Raw genomic sequence first — 14,951 nt, forward strand, 5'->3', positions numbered from 1 at the left:
GCCTTGGTTAAAGGATTTTCGAGCCTTCAAGGCCCTGAAACCGATCTTTTCTTGCCATCCTTGGCCATATTTCCACCAACCCGATCACTCACGTGGTAATTTGGGTCAAGTCAAGTCTAATTCGAAGCCTAGTTCCGGGTTCAAGTCGAAATTTCGGCAGCATTTCGTTATAACGGCGATTATACCCTAGAAAAGTGTCCTGAAAAAGCCATCACAAACCAAAATTCCGAGATGGTAGAAAGTTTACCCATCATTCAAGGATCCCAAATATCAAGTTTCATCGCAAATGGGCATTCCTAAGGCTATTTTCGAAGCAATTTACGGTTCAGCTGTAAAACCGTCTCAAAATTCACTCAAAGGCTCAAAACTCAACGAAAATTCGAGGCAAATACATGGCTATGTTCCTAACATCACCTACTATCCATATCTAATGTCAATTTGACAAGGCAAATGCGTTTGGGGGAAAAGCCCCAAAATTTCGATCAAAAGGGTCATAAACCCTAGGTTTTTCGGCTCAAAATTGGACAAATGTAGAAGATTAATGCAAGATTGAGACACATACCTCGATTAGTCATGTTTAATGCAAGCTTTTGGATCAAACCTTGGCGGAAATGGTGAAGATTTGAGAGAGAAATGAGTGATTTGTGTTTCGAGCAAATGAAACAATCCCTCTGATTCTTCGCGTTTTTACGCAGAAAAGACAATTTGGGGAACAGACGCAGCAGGCGCTGCGCCTCTTCCAAGAGACGCAGCTCTTGCTGCGCCTCTTCCTTTTGTTCCCTCCATACGGATTTTTCAAAAATTCGTTATAAGTTTGTTATTTGTGGGCCCATCTTTGGTGCGCCTCTTCCCCGATGTTATTTTACTCTTTTGATCCGTTTGACGATTTTCTTTCGTTCCGGCCCGCATTTCCAAGCCCGCAACAGATTGTCGCACGATCATTTGTTCCTTCACAAAATTCGACACACCTTCGTTATGTCTCAAGCGAGAGTAAGCGGATATACTTTCCCTCTCATGACAAGAAGAATAATTCCCAATCATGTCTCCAGCGAGAGTAAGCGGACGTACTGTCCCTCTCAAGACATGAGGATTGACATCTACCCAAGCAGATTTCCCCTCAGCAGTTCCCGTCTGTGTCCTGCTACTCGCAATTATTTCCCGAAGACTACCCAAGCAGTTTTCTCTCAGCAGCTCCCGCCTGTGTCCTGCTACTCGCAATATTTCTTGTTTCCCCGCGGAGTGCGACAAAGGCGTCGTTCTCCAAGTTCCCAAACCCAAAGCCTTCTTTCTTAGGTTCGTAAAACCGAAATTAGGAAATTTTTTAACTATAGGATCCCAATCCCTTTTAGGTGCATAAGCCTTCAAGTTCCCCAAACCAATAGAGTTCCTATGCCCAAGCTTTAGTTACCCTTAAGTTGAACTCATATTTGGCCTTCTTCCCGTCAATGCTTTCCTTTAGGGCCCCATACCCTAGCACAATCCTTATATATCCTTTAGGTCTTACCCTTAGCTCCCATGCTTACCCTTAGCTCCTATGCACCTCCGGAAGCATCTCGAGAAAGAAGTCTCAGGTATGGTCTCTTCTTATGGCTGGCGAGCCTCCTTACATAGTCTAATGGATTTTAAACGACCCTCCTCGATAGTCAGCAGACTCTAAAATGTTCCCGACGACAGGTCCTTGGTTCAGACCCCTTGAACCGCCTCGCGTCGCCATAGTCGTCAGGTTATAATCTTCGATTGACCTGATGGCTATACTTTGACTTTCGCCTTGTCCAAGCCTCAGTCAAAGTGGGGGCTCTGTAGATACCTCATTTCTGCACCTCCCGCAAACCACCCGGTGATGATTGGGCCGCATGTTTGGTACGCGGAACGATTTGTGACAATTCGTAATATTATCGTCAAGTGATTGCTCAAATATTAATGTCTACCTCTTAATTGTCATCTACGTCCCGATACGGTCGTTTTGACAGTAATTAGAGTACATTCGGAGTCCGGGCCTAAAACCGTCTCCATTTTCTCACAACCGTTAAATCCCGAGTCGAATGTTCTGAATGTTCCGATATTTCTAATCCATATTTCATAAATTTTATCTTTTAGTAAACAATTTCCCGTAATATTCACATAAGATATTAAGGAAAACCGAATTATTTCCGTCCTACCATAACTCAAACACGGAAATCTTTCTTCTGCAGGAGGAAACCCCTTGGGAACAGACGCAAAGCAGGTCTCGCGCCTCTTCCAAGAGACGCAGTGGGCGCTGCGCCTCTTCCCAGTCCTTTCTCGCATGTTTTTCGTATCTTTTTCATATCTTTCCGAGATTCACTTCCAAAGAGTCTCCGAAACCCTAATTCCTTCACGTGATTAGTATAAATAGGAGCCTTCGCTCCTCATATTTCTCACGCGAGTGTCCGCCCTTCTCTTCTCCCTTTGCATTCTAGACTTTGTTCTTACTTTTTGGCGCCTACATGCTTGAACTTTCGACCACGTAAGCTCGGATCCTTCTGAGTACCAGCCTCCCCGTTTGCATGACCGACCAATTTGACCAACTACACCAATAATCAACTTAATTAACTTAATCGTTTCCCTCTTACGAGGGCACTTTATTTGCATTCGCGTCGAGCGTCACTAATCGATATCTTAGTCCTTCTTGTTTCGTCAACATGTAAGTCTGAGGGTGTAATCTCTCCTTTTATTTATTGTATTTTATTTATTGTATAATCAATTGTAAGGTTTACGTCGAAAATACCATTAAAACCAATTTCTAAAACATGCTTTAAAACCTCTTTTTCACGGATTTCCAGCAGATAACCGTCGAGAAAGGACGCAGCAACTGCTGCGCCTCTTCGAAGGAGCGCAGTTCCTAATGCGCCTCTTCGTGAGGCTGCCGCAGTTCCTGCTTCCTTTCTTCTTCGTTCGTCCTCTGTTATTCGTCAAAGTTCTTTTCTTGTTTCGTTTGTTTGTTAATTCTTCATCATAATAGAATATAATTCACATGTATATCACAATCATCATCATTAATATGTTTTAATCATCATTAATCCGACTTAAATCCCAAATAATCCAATGTTTGCGGGTTTTCGTCATTAAATTCGATTCCGGGTTGTAGAGATTCAATTCATCCATATTGGGTTTCTGGGATTCGTCTTCGATATAGTTTTCACCTGTCTTTCGTTGTATTCATCATATATTCGTCATTAATCCATCATATCTAACCTAATTTGTTTGACTCATTAATATTTTTCACTTCTGTCATTATTCCATCTTGTAATTAATTCATTCAATTCCGTCTCATCCATGTTTTACTGTTTTCATGACCCATTCATATGTTAAATAACATGTTAATCACTTTCATCCGAGTAAATATCATCAATTGATCATTAAAATCACCAATTAACATTAACGGCTTGCAATCATGGCTTCACAGCCAGAACTGAGCCAAGGAACAGACGCAGCGTCTGCTGCGTCTATTCCAAAGGACGCAGCTCTGCTGTGCCTGTTCCTGGCCGAGTTCTGTCCCTGAACTCCGTTTCTGCCTTGACTTAGTTTGTTTAGACTACGTATTAATTGACTATTATCCGTAATATCACGCTAAATTCCTGTTCATTTATTTATTTCTTTTATTCCTTTATTCTTTTTCTCAAATTATCCGTTTTAAAGGTATTTTCGACATAAATCGCCTAATCCGTTGTAATTATTGTAATTTTCATTATTGTAATTTTTATTATTGTAATTTATAATTATTGTATTTCTTTTATCATTTGTATGTTTTCACATGTAATGAGCATTAAATCCTACTTCGACCCAATTGTTTGCTAATTAATTGTCAACCGACTTAGTATCAATTCTCACATGCTAGGATTAAAACTTGGATGTTGCATTGCATGCATATAGCCGACGATATATCAAGTACGAATAAACTTCCCTAATCATTAGTAGAGGCCGCTATCGAGGCGGGCGGGATTAGGTGTTCGATTAAAAGAGCTTCCTAATACGTACCCTCACCCCTTACTCCAGATATCTGTGAACACCCGTGTTCATTGGCATCCACGAGAGTCATTCTAGACATAGAATGCTAAGGGTAACAATTGCTTAGTGTTCATGTCTCTACTTTGTGTCTTGACATGACACGAGGTATTCGAACGGTTCCAATTTCCCATAAAAATTGGTGGCGACTCCATACAAAAATGCAAACGCTTGTTCACCAAGCGCCCCCGTGGCCCATTGTCCACACTACAACTTCCTGTTTGGAACTATTCCAGCTGACCTCAGCACCATTAAGAGTAACAACGAATCTAGACTGAGATTTCTAATCATCTCGATCCGTTTGGAAGCTAGCATCTGCGTAACCGATTGCGCATAGCTTAGTATCTCCTCCATAAGTCAATACCCTATCCTTTGTCCTCCGTAGGTACTTGAGGATATTTTTAACAGCTATCCAATGTGTTTCACCTGGGTTCTTTTGGTACCGACTCGTCATACTCAATGCATATGCCACGTCTGGACGTGTGGATATCATGGCATACGTGATTGATCCTATTGCAGATGCATAAGGAACACGACTCATGCACTCAATCCCTTCAGGCGTCGTGGGTGACTGAGACTTGCTCAACTGCATCCCAGACGTCATTGGAAGGTTCCCCTTCTTGGAGTTGGTCATGCTGAACCTCTCAAGAATCTTATCCAAATAAGACTCATGACTAAGTGATAACGTCCGTCGTGATCTATCTCGGTAGATACGGATTCCCAAAATGCGTTGTGCCTCACCCAGATCTTTCATCTGGAAATGGTTCTTCAACCATCCTTTAACCGAAGATAGGAGAGGAATGTCATTCCCAATCAAGAGTATGTCATCGACATACAATATTAAGAATACAATCTTACTCCCACTAGACTTGGTATATAAGCATGGTTCCTCGACCGATCGAGTAAAACCATACTCTTTTATCACCTGGTCGAAACGATGATTCCAACTCCGAGAAGCTTGCTTAAGTCCATAAATGGAACGCTTAAGCTTGCATACTTTCTTAGGATGTTCAGGATCTATGAAACCTTCGGATTGCACCATGTACAACTCTTCCTCCAAATAACCGTTTAAGAAGGCGGTTTTTACATCCATTTGCCAAATTTCATAGTCATGAAAGGCGGAAATCGCTAAGATTGTCCGAATGGAACGTAGCATGACTACAGGTGCAAAAATCTCATCATAATGCAATCCGTGCACTTGAATGAAACCTTTTGCCACTAGTCGTGCCTTATAGGTATCTGGTTGCGCGTCTACAGAACGCTTTATTTTGTAAAGCCATTTGCACTGTAGAGGTTTTACCTTATTAGGTAAATCAACTAGATTCCATACGTTATTCTCATACATGGAGTCCATCTCGGATTGCATGGCTTCGAGCCATAGCTTTGAGTCAGAACAGGTCATGTCACCTTTATAGGTAGCGGGTTTATTACTCTCCAGGAGTAAAACGTCATTCTCCTCGACCATACCAATGTATCTGTCCGGAGGATTAGAGACTCTACCCAACCTCCTAGGTTCCTCAGGAATATTAACCGTATCATCAGTTGGAGGAACAACTTCCTCTATCTTCTCCTCGGTTGTTGGTTCTGGAACCTCCGACAGCTCGAAGGTTCTATTACTTGTCTTGTTTCGAGAAATTCTTTCTCTAAGAACGTAGCACTAGCCGCAACAAAAACTCGATGTTCGGTAGGCGAATAGAAGTAATGACCAAATGTTCCTTTTGGATAACCTATAAAGTATGTCTTGACCGATCGCGGCCCGAGCTTATCCTTGTGTCTCCACTTGACATAAGCCTCGCAGCCCCAAACCCGAATAAAGGACAAGTTAGGGACCGTTCCCCTCCACATTTCATATGGAGTCTTGTCGACAGCTTTAGTCGGACTTCGGTTAAGTATAAGAGCAGCTGAAAAAAAAGAGCATAACCCCATAATGAATCAGGCACTACCGTGTGACTCATCATGGATCGAACCATATCCAGTAAGGTTCGATTTCTCCGTTCGGACACACCATTTAATTGAGGTGTTCCAGCTAGAGTTAACTGTAGAACAATTCCACAGTTTTTAAGGTGTTGATCAAACTCATTTGAAAGATATTCGCCACCCCGATCTGAACGGAGTGCTTTAACCTTTCTACCCAGTTGGTTCTGTACCCTGTTCTGGTATTCCTTGAATTTCTCAAAGGACTCACTTTTATGCTTCATTAATTAGACATATCCGTATCTACTCAAGTCGTCCGTGAAAGTGATAAAATATCTATAGCCATCTCTAGCGGTAATTGACATAGGTCCACATACGTCCGTATGTATGAGTCCTAATAGGTCACTAGCGCGCATTCCAACACCTTTGAAGGAAATTCGAGTCATTTTGCCAATGAGACATAATTCACACGTGCCATATGTAGAAAAATCGAATGCGGGAATAGTCCCATTATCGACGAGTTTCTTTACGCGTTTCTCATTTATGTGTCCCATTCGATAATGCCATAGATAGGTTTGATCTTTGTCACCAACCTTTAATTTCTTATTATTCATGTGTAATTCTTCCGTGGTTTGATCTAAGATGTAAATTCCATTCATGGAAACTGCTTTTCCATAAATCATTTCATAAAAAGAAAATACAGCTATTATCCTTTATTGAAAATGCAAAACCGTCTCTAGCAAGTACGGAAACTGAAATAATGTTCTTAGATAAACTGGGTACATAGTAACAGTTATAAAAATAACTCAAAACCACTAGGGAGTTGGATTACGTATGTTCCCTTCGAGACTCGCAAAGAACTCGTGCTCCATCCCTGACTCGCAGGTCCACATCACCCTTTTCGAGAGGCATGATGTTCTTTAGGTCATGCAAATAATTACACAGATGAGAACCACAACCAGTATCAAGTACCCAAGTTCCGAAACTTGCATGGTTTATCTCAATCATATGAATATAAGATGACATACTAACAGGAACGACGCGGCCTGCTTTTATGTCCTCACGGTACACGATACAGTTCCTCCTCCAATGTCCAGTCTTGTGACAATGGTGGCACTCAATGTCACCGCCCTTGCTCTTTGTCTTGCCCTGTGAGCAACTAGTCTCACCAGGCCCATTCTTACCGTTTCCTGGCTTCTTGAACTTTGGCTTACCTACAGTTAGGTTGCCATGAGCCTTGCCCTTACCTTTACTTTTATTGGAAATCATGAGAACATCCTGCTTCATGCTCCCACTCAATTTCATATCCTTCTCGGTCTGTACAAGAAGGGAGTGTAGCTCATGAGGACTCTTTTTCAAGTCATTCATGTAGTAGTTCGCCCTGAAAAGGGCAAAACCATCATGAAGAGAATGAAGCATTCGGTCAATGACAATGCTCTCACTGATTTTGCAATTAAGTGCCTCCAATTTCTCGACATTCTCAATCATGTTAAGAATGTGTGGGCTAACCGGTTGGCCCATTTGGAGTTTCGCATCAAATAAGCGACAGGTATGCTCATAAGTAACGATTCTCGGTGCCTTTGAGAATTCGTTAGTGAGCGTGGTGAAAATCTTGTTTGCACCTTGGGCAATGAAGTGTCTCTGCAAATTGGTTTCCATTGAAAAGATGAGTACGTTCTTTATCGCACCCGCTTCCATAACGAAATCACTATAAGCGAGTGACTCGTTGACTTCTGCATTGGGGCCTGGGTTTACCGGTATTGGCTCGATTAAGTACACCGAGCTTACCGTCGACAATGGCAGCATTCCGTAGTGCTGCCTTCCAGTCCGCAAAGTTGGACCGTCATTTTTCAGACGTGTGAACCGATTCATGTTGTCCATAAAAACTTTCAGCCAGGACGCGCGATCAAGTGTGGCACTTGGCATTGGGATTTCGTTATTTCCAGCCATTTGTTGTAACAGTATTATGAAAATAAATGTGTTCTACACTGCGAGAACAAGAATAAAAATAATAAGCATGTGCATCGTTTATATTTTTAAGTCTAATGAACTGTAGTCATAACGCGAAGACTCAAAACATTTATACAATTGACCTCCCTCAAGAATTATATAAATGATCCCAAGACTCAATTCTCTGTAAATTGATAAGCTAACCTTTTAGCTAATTCTACCGTTAGAATTCTTGGTCGATAAATTTCTGTAAATTCTATCTTTAGTCCATCATAATCACGAGAAACTCTTCGGACTATGATGTTGAGGTAAACTAAGTCAACACAACTACTTACCCAACGTAGAAGGGGTCATATTATGCCTACCGACGAAGAAGGGATTCATAGTTGTTTGCCCTTATAAAGACTAATCTCAATTTCCATTTTAGAGGAAAATCCCATCAACTTTATTTTAATTCATTTTAAGTGAACTAATATCTAGCATGCGAGAATGAATAAACTAAGGTGATGGCTTAATAAGTGTGTGACATCTGTATGTCCATGAAAACTAACATACAACCTATATGAGTCAATTTTCATGCATTTTAGTAGTAGGTGGTTTGGTTTTAGGCGGAATATGATGCATAAACTAACATGTGAATGAAAAACAATATGAATGAAAACGTAAAACAATAAAAGTCCTAGTGTGGCCTATCCTATCAAAATAAACATTAAATACAAGTTTGGAATCCATCCTTGGACCCGAGAAGCTTGTCTTGATGTTCCATCTTGATCCATGTAGCGGGAGTGAGCTCCAATCTCCATCTTTAGTCTTCTTCGAAAAATTACAATAAATAAAAATTTACATAATAAACCTATTTATTACATTCTAATTTCAAAACCCAAAAACTAAAGAAAAGTAAAGGAGATTCGAGATCTCATAATTACATAAAAAATCATGTTTCCTTCATTACGAAAACATAATTTGACTAAGGCCACACTAAGTATTACAATTTACAACCGATTGCAAAAATAAATACGTAAATAAAATTCATTCATTGATTCATTCAACAAAATTAAAATGCATCAACTAAAAAAAAATTAAACATGCAAGACATAATTCTTTAATTATGTAGATTAATTTTATCCAAACCACCCATTTAAATTATCAAATTAAGTGACAATTCCTCAATTAATCACATTAATTTCAATCTTAATTCATATTAAACTTGTAATATGAATTTAATCCGTCAAAATTTTAAACTGCTTTAAAATGATTAGGTATCCATGAATTATGAACCGCTTCACAATAATTAATTGGCCACAACAAACCCAAAAAAAAATTTCTTTAAAATTTATCTTGGTAAAAACGAAACAACCCAAAGAAAACTTTTCTCGATTTTACAGCTAAAACCGAAAAAAAAAACAATTTTTTTTTTTTTTAAAAAATCTGTCCAGCACGTGAACAGTAACAGAAACCAAAAAAAAAATTTCTTTTTTACTTTTCTCTCGGCTGGATAGACAAAACAACAAAAACAGCCCGTTTTTTTTTTCTTTCTTCTTGCGGTTTTTCTGTAAAAACCATAACAAAACAATTTTTTTTTTATTCTGGCCACTGTGAACAGTAACCACGTGAACAGTACAGGAAAAAAAATTCTTTTCTCGTATGCTTTTCAAATCGGCATAAACAAAACACAGCCGTAAAAAACTTTAATCGATTTTTCAGGAGAAACCGAAAGGAAAAAACAGAATTTTTTTTTTTTTTTAAAAAAGGTACTGTTCATCCGTGAACAGTAACGGAAACGAAAAAAAAATTCCACGGCTAGAAAAAAAATCCAGCCGATTACCTTTTTTTTTTCGCAAACCCTAATTATTGTTTACAAACAATTTTATGAAAATCATCAAAATTAAAATTCGTGGCCTTGGCTCTGATACCACTTGTGGGAAATAGTCTGTATACTTCCCTTATTATTAAGGATTATAACGAATTTTATGAAGATGATCACTAGTCATAAAATAAAATTACATAAACAAAATTAAAGGATTAAGAGATAACCTTCGGTCCTAGCAAAAACGGCCTAAGAACAATATCAAAGTTGATATTCGCCTATTAGTTGCACCCAAGACGATATGAGATATGCCCTTTGATTATGCTAAAATCGATCCAAATTTTCTGTAAAAATTTAGGTTGTTTTGTGTTTTTTCTGATGAGAGGAGGCCAGAGAATGAGTAGAAAAATTAGGTTAGAAATAATTCACCCATCTACCCTCTTAAACCGTGTGTTAGGGTAGATTAGGGTGGATTTTTTCATCCTCTAATTTCGGCCCAATTACCGAAATAAGGAGTATTATTTCCTTATTTTGGTTATTCCAAAAATGTATAAAATGTGTTAAATTGTCATCTAGTGAAGATCGAACCCATGACCTCTTGGTTTGTACCCTCACTATTACCACTATGACACATTCATCTTGTTAATATTAAATATAACCGATTACCTTTAATTACGAATTAACAGATTAATTCATCCAAGCTAACATTACATACATTTAATTAAATATAACTTATTATATTCAATTTACGAATTGACAGTTAATTCGTCTCAACTAATATTATTTAATCTTCATTAAATAATTGTCTCATCAACACATTGACTAACTGTTTAGTCATATTAGGCATCAATGTGATCATATTTCTATAACCACATCTCTCAAACACATCCTATAGGTGTGACCTTTAGGGTCCAGTTGATCACCGCCATCTGTATGATAATAACGTCAAACTTTCTAGCAAGCCAACCGTTATTAGGTAATCGTTAATCAACTGATTAAAATACGAAGTATACCCTTGTGAACTTATAAGAGATTTACAAATGTTATCACACTTATTTGTGGAGGACACAAGCTCCAACACTTATATGAACTTAGGGACTCATATGATATGAGGGACTCATGAGAACCCTTCTATATATATATATATGCGGGATCTCGTGAGTTTGGTTCTTATGGTGAGTGAGTTTGGAAAATCTATTCCATTGGATAAGATAGATCCACGGCTGAGATTGAACATCAAAACAAAACAATAGAAAACAAAGTCAGCCAAGTCTCTTCCTAGAATGAATAAAAAATTCTATCTTCTAACTTTTCTATACGATCGAATTCAACAAACTACCAAGCCAGCCAACAATAAAAAAAATTAATTTAAAAAAATTACGATAACAATGAAGTTTGTTGGATTTCACGAATTTACGATCGAATTCAACAATCGTGCATCAATCTGGTAAAAATCTTTAATTTTGATTGATCCAAACTTCCGCTTATTTAATCTGAACAAGCAGGTCCGTTGATAGCTGTTGTTGGGGACGGAATCACGGAGGGGCAGCGGAGTTGAGTCGATTGGTGGCGAAGAGAACAAGTCATCAATCAATCTGAGTATTTATGTGTCAAGTGAGTTTTTGAAACTTCAATTCCTTTTTTTTTGGATTTTGCAGAGCGATTGTACGTATAGCTTTGGACCAAAAAACTTCCGCTTATTTAATTTTGATTCAACTTACTGTAAGTTGAATCTCTTGCTTCGACTTTTGTTGGTACTTTTGTTCTAAGAACCTATGTTGAGTTTCTGCAACTTTGTGCAGATGGCTTTTGATAATATTGGTTCAACGACAACCAACTCGATATCAAAACAGCGGAAAAAGCAGGAACCAGCCGTGATGGCAGAACTTGATGAAAGGTTTAGACGGCTCAACTCCTTCAAAGACGAAGAAACTTAGCTTAAGGATGGTTCATTGTAATATACTGTACCATTTTAGGTTATAAAACTTTAAAATGATAAATATTTCATCCTAGTAATCCTATTCCTTGAGGACACCTGCTGAACTCCGGGCACATGTGCTCGGGACTTTGTGTGGACAGAGGAATCTTCCCAATAGGTTTGCTTGATGTTGATTGTATATAAATACCCCCAATCTAATACTGAGTAAACGTTGATCAATAAAAACTTTCATTGTTCTATATCAAGTTGCCGTAGAAGGTTTTCGAAAATTAAAAATGATTGTGGCCAGTTTTCAGGTTGTTTAACAAAAGGCGCGTTTAAATGTCAACTAGTGTGTATACCCGTGAATCACCGGAATAACATCACAATAACATCAGAATAACAGCACAATAACATGCAGTAAAAAAAGAGTAAAAAAATTAAAGTAGTAAAAAATCAAAGTGACACCAGAATAACATTACAATAACAGCAGAATAACAGTAGAATAACAGCACAATAACATGTGGTAAAAAAAAGAAAAAAAAAATCAAAGTAACAGCAGAATAACAGCACAATAACATGCGGTAAAAAAAGAGTAAAAAAATCAAAGTAGTAAAAAAATCAAAGTAAATAAAAAATCAAAGTGACACCAGAATAACATCACAATAACAGCAGAGTAACAGTAGAATAACAGCACGATAACACGTGGTAAAAAAAAGAAAAAAAAAAATCAAAGTCGTAAAAAAAAAATCAAAGTAACAGCAGAATAATATCACAATAATAGCGGAATAACAATAACATGTGGTAAAAAAGGGGAAAAAAGTCAAAGTCGTAAAAAAAATCAAAGTAAAAAAAGCACAATAACACGAGGTAAAAAATCAGAGCAAAAAAAAAATTCAAGTAAAAAAATTTTTGGTACAAAAAGAAAAGGAAAAAAATGTAACATAATGAGAAAATTAGAGAAAAACATAATAGGAAAAAAATCAAAGTTGTAAAAAAAAGCATAATAACACGAGGTAAAAAAAAGGAGATAAAAAAAATTAAAGTAAAAAAAAAGAGTAGCACTAGAAAAAAAGAGAAAATAAGGCTCCGTTTGACAAAACAATTCAGGTAGCTTATTTGACCAAAGTAGCTTATTTGACCAAAATTTCAGCTACCTGATTTTTTTCCAAGTGTTTGGCAAGTAGCTTATTTGGTCAAATAAGGTACCTGAAATGAAATGCTACCTCAGGTAGCATTTGAGAAATCAGGTACGTGAAATGACTTATTTTCCATTTTTTACCCCTTTATTCTATAATACTCCCTCCTATTCACAATAAACCTCCCATTTCATTTTGGCACAAAAATTAAGGAAACACACTACCCCACCATATAATTAAATTTGGACCACACAAATACACTATCCCACTATACAATTAAATTTGGACCACACAAACACTTACCAAAAAAGTAATTAGGGAAGTTATTGTGAATAAACGGAAAAGGAAATAGGGAAGTTTATTGTGAATAGGAGGGAGTATTAAATAATTTTCATATCCTTTTACGTCATTTTACCAAAATCAGCTACCTTTTCAGCTAGTTTGTCAAACACATTTTTATATAATCGATTCCTTATCACTCCTAATTTTCAATTACCTTATCGATTCGCTTTTTTTCGTTTTCGATTAGCTTTTTAATTTTCAAATTCTACCTTTTCTCGTTTTTCTTACCTTTTCGGTAGTTTTGCCAAACAGAGCATTAGTAAATGACATTGACGAGTAAGATTAGATCTTGACCATTCATCCCTAAGTATAATCCAAATGGCCGAGATTTGTGAAAGACACAAACTCACAACTCACCATAAAAAAAACCAAACTCATCTCTCTCTCTCTCTCTCTCTCTCTCTCTCTCTCTCTCTCTCTCTCTCTCTCTCTCTCTCTCTCTCTCTCTCTCTCTCTCTCTCTCTCTCTCTCTCTCTCTCTCTCTCTCTCTCTATATATATATATATATATATATATATATATATATATATATATATATATATATATATATATATATATATATATATAGTTAGGTTCTTGTGAGTTTTGTTTCTTATGGTGAGTTGTGAGTTTGTGCTTGGAAATCTTAACCACTAGATTATATTAGAGATGAATGGCCAAGATTTAATCTTACCTGTTATATAAAATCACTGTCATTTACTTATTTTCTCTTTTTTCTAGTGCTACTCTTTTTTTTTACTTTAATTTTTTTTTATCTCCTTTTTTTTACCTCGTGTTATTATGTTTTTTTTTTACGACTTTGTTTTTTTTTCTCTTATGTTTTTCTCTAATTTTCTCATCATGTTACCTTTTTTTTCTTTTTCTTTTTGTACCAATTTTTTTTACTCTTATTTTTTTTTTACCTCGTGTTATTATGCTGTTATTGTGCTTTTTTTTTTACTTTGATTTTTTACGACTTTGATTTTTTTTTTTTTTACCACATGTTATTGTGCTTTTATTGTTATTCCGCTATTATTGTGATGTTATTCTTCTATCACTTTGATTTTTTTTTTTTATGACTTTGATTTTTTTTTCTTTTTTTTACCACGTGTTATTGTTCTGTTATTCTACTGTTATTGTGATGTTATTCCGGTGTCACTTTGATTTTTTTACTCTTTTTTTTACTGCATGTTATTGTGCTGTTCTGGTGTTATTGTGATGTTAATCTGGTGTCACTTAGATTTTTTTTACTACTTAGATTTTTTTACTCTTTTTTTACCACGTGTTATTGTGCTGTTATTCTGGTGGTATTGTTATTCTGGTGTTATTGTGATGTTATTCCGGTGTCACTTTGATTTTTTTTACTACTTTTGAGTTTTTTTACTTTTTTTCTATCACATGTTATTGTGCTGTTATTCTGGTGTTATTGTTATTCTGGTGTTATTGTGATGTTATTCCGGTGTCACTTTGATTTTTTTTACTACTTTGATTTTTTCACTCTTTTTTTACCACGTGTTATTGTGCTGTTATTCTGGTGTTATTGTGATGTTATTCCGGTGTCACTTTGATTTTTTTTACTACTTTGATTTTTTTTACTCTTTTTTTATCACGTGTTATTGTGCTGTTATTCTGGTGTTATTGTTACTACTTTGATTTTTTTTATCACTTGTTATCCAGTGTTACTCCTATGTTCTCCCGATTTTACCACGTGTTACTTAGGTGTTATTATACTGTTATTGTGTTGTTACTCCGGTGTTATTATGTTGTTATTGTGTTGTTACTCCGGTGTTATTCTGGTATTATTGTACTGTTACTCTGGTATTATTGTGCTGTTAGATTAGATAAGAACGTCTTTTTATACGAGAACATTCAAAATTAA

The 14,951-nt window shown here is 36.7% G+C and overlaps 1 long non-coding RNA gene across 1 annotated transcript; it reads left to right on the forward strand.

Moving 5' to 3' along the window:
- The first annotated feature begins 10,979 nt into the window (after nt 1–10,979).
- On the forward strand, nt 10,980–11,872 carry LOC141609030 (uncharacterized). The gene is made up of 2 exons (XR_012527148.1): nt 10,980–11,308; nt 11,497–11,872. It is a non-coding gene; the product is annotated as an uncharacterized LOC141609030 (long non-coding RNA).
- Nucleotides 11,873–14,951: the final 3,079 nt, after the last annotated feature.

This window comes from Silene latifolia, chromosome 10, assembly GCF_048544455.1.
Source record: "Silene latifolia isolate original U9 population chromosome 10, ASM4854445v1, whole genome shotgun sequence".
NCBI lineage: Eukaryota > Viridiplantae > Streptophyta > Magnoliopsida > Caryophyllales > Caryophyllaceae > Silene > Silene latifolia.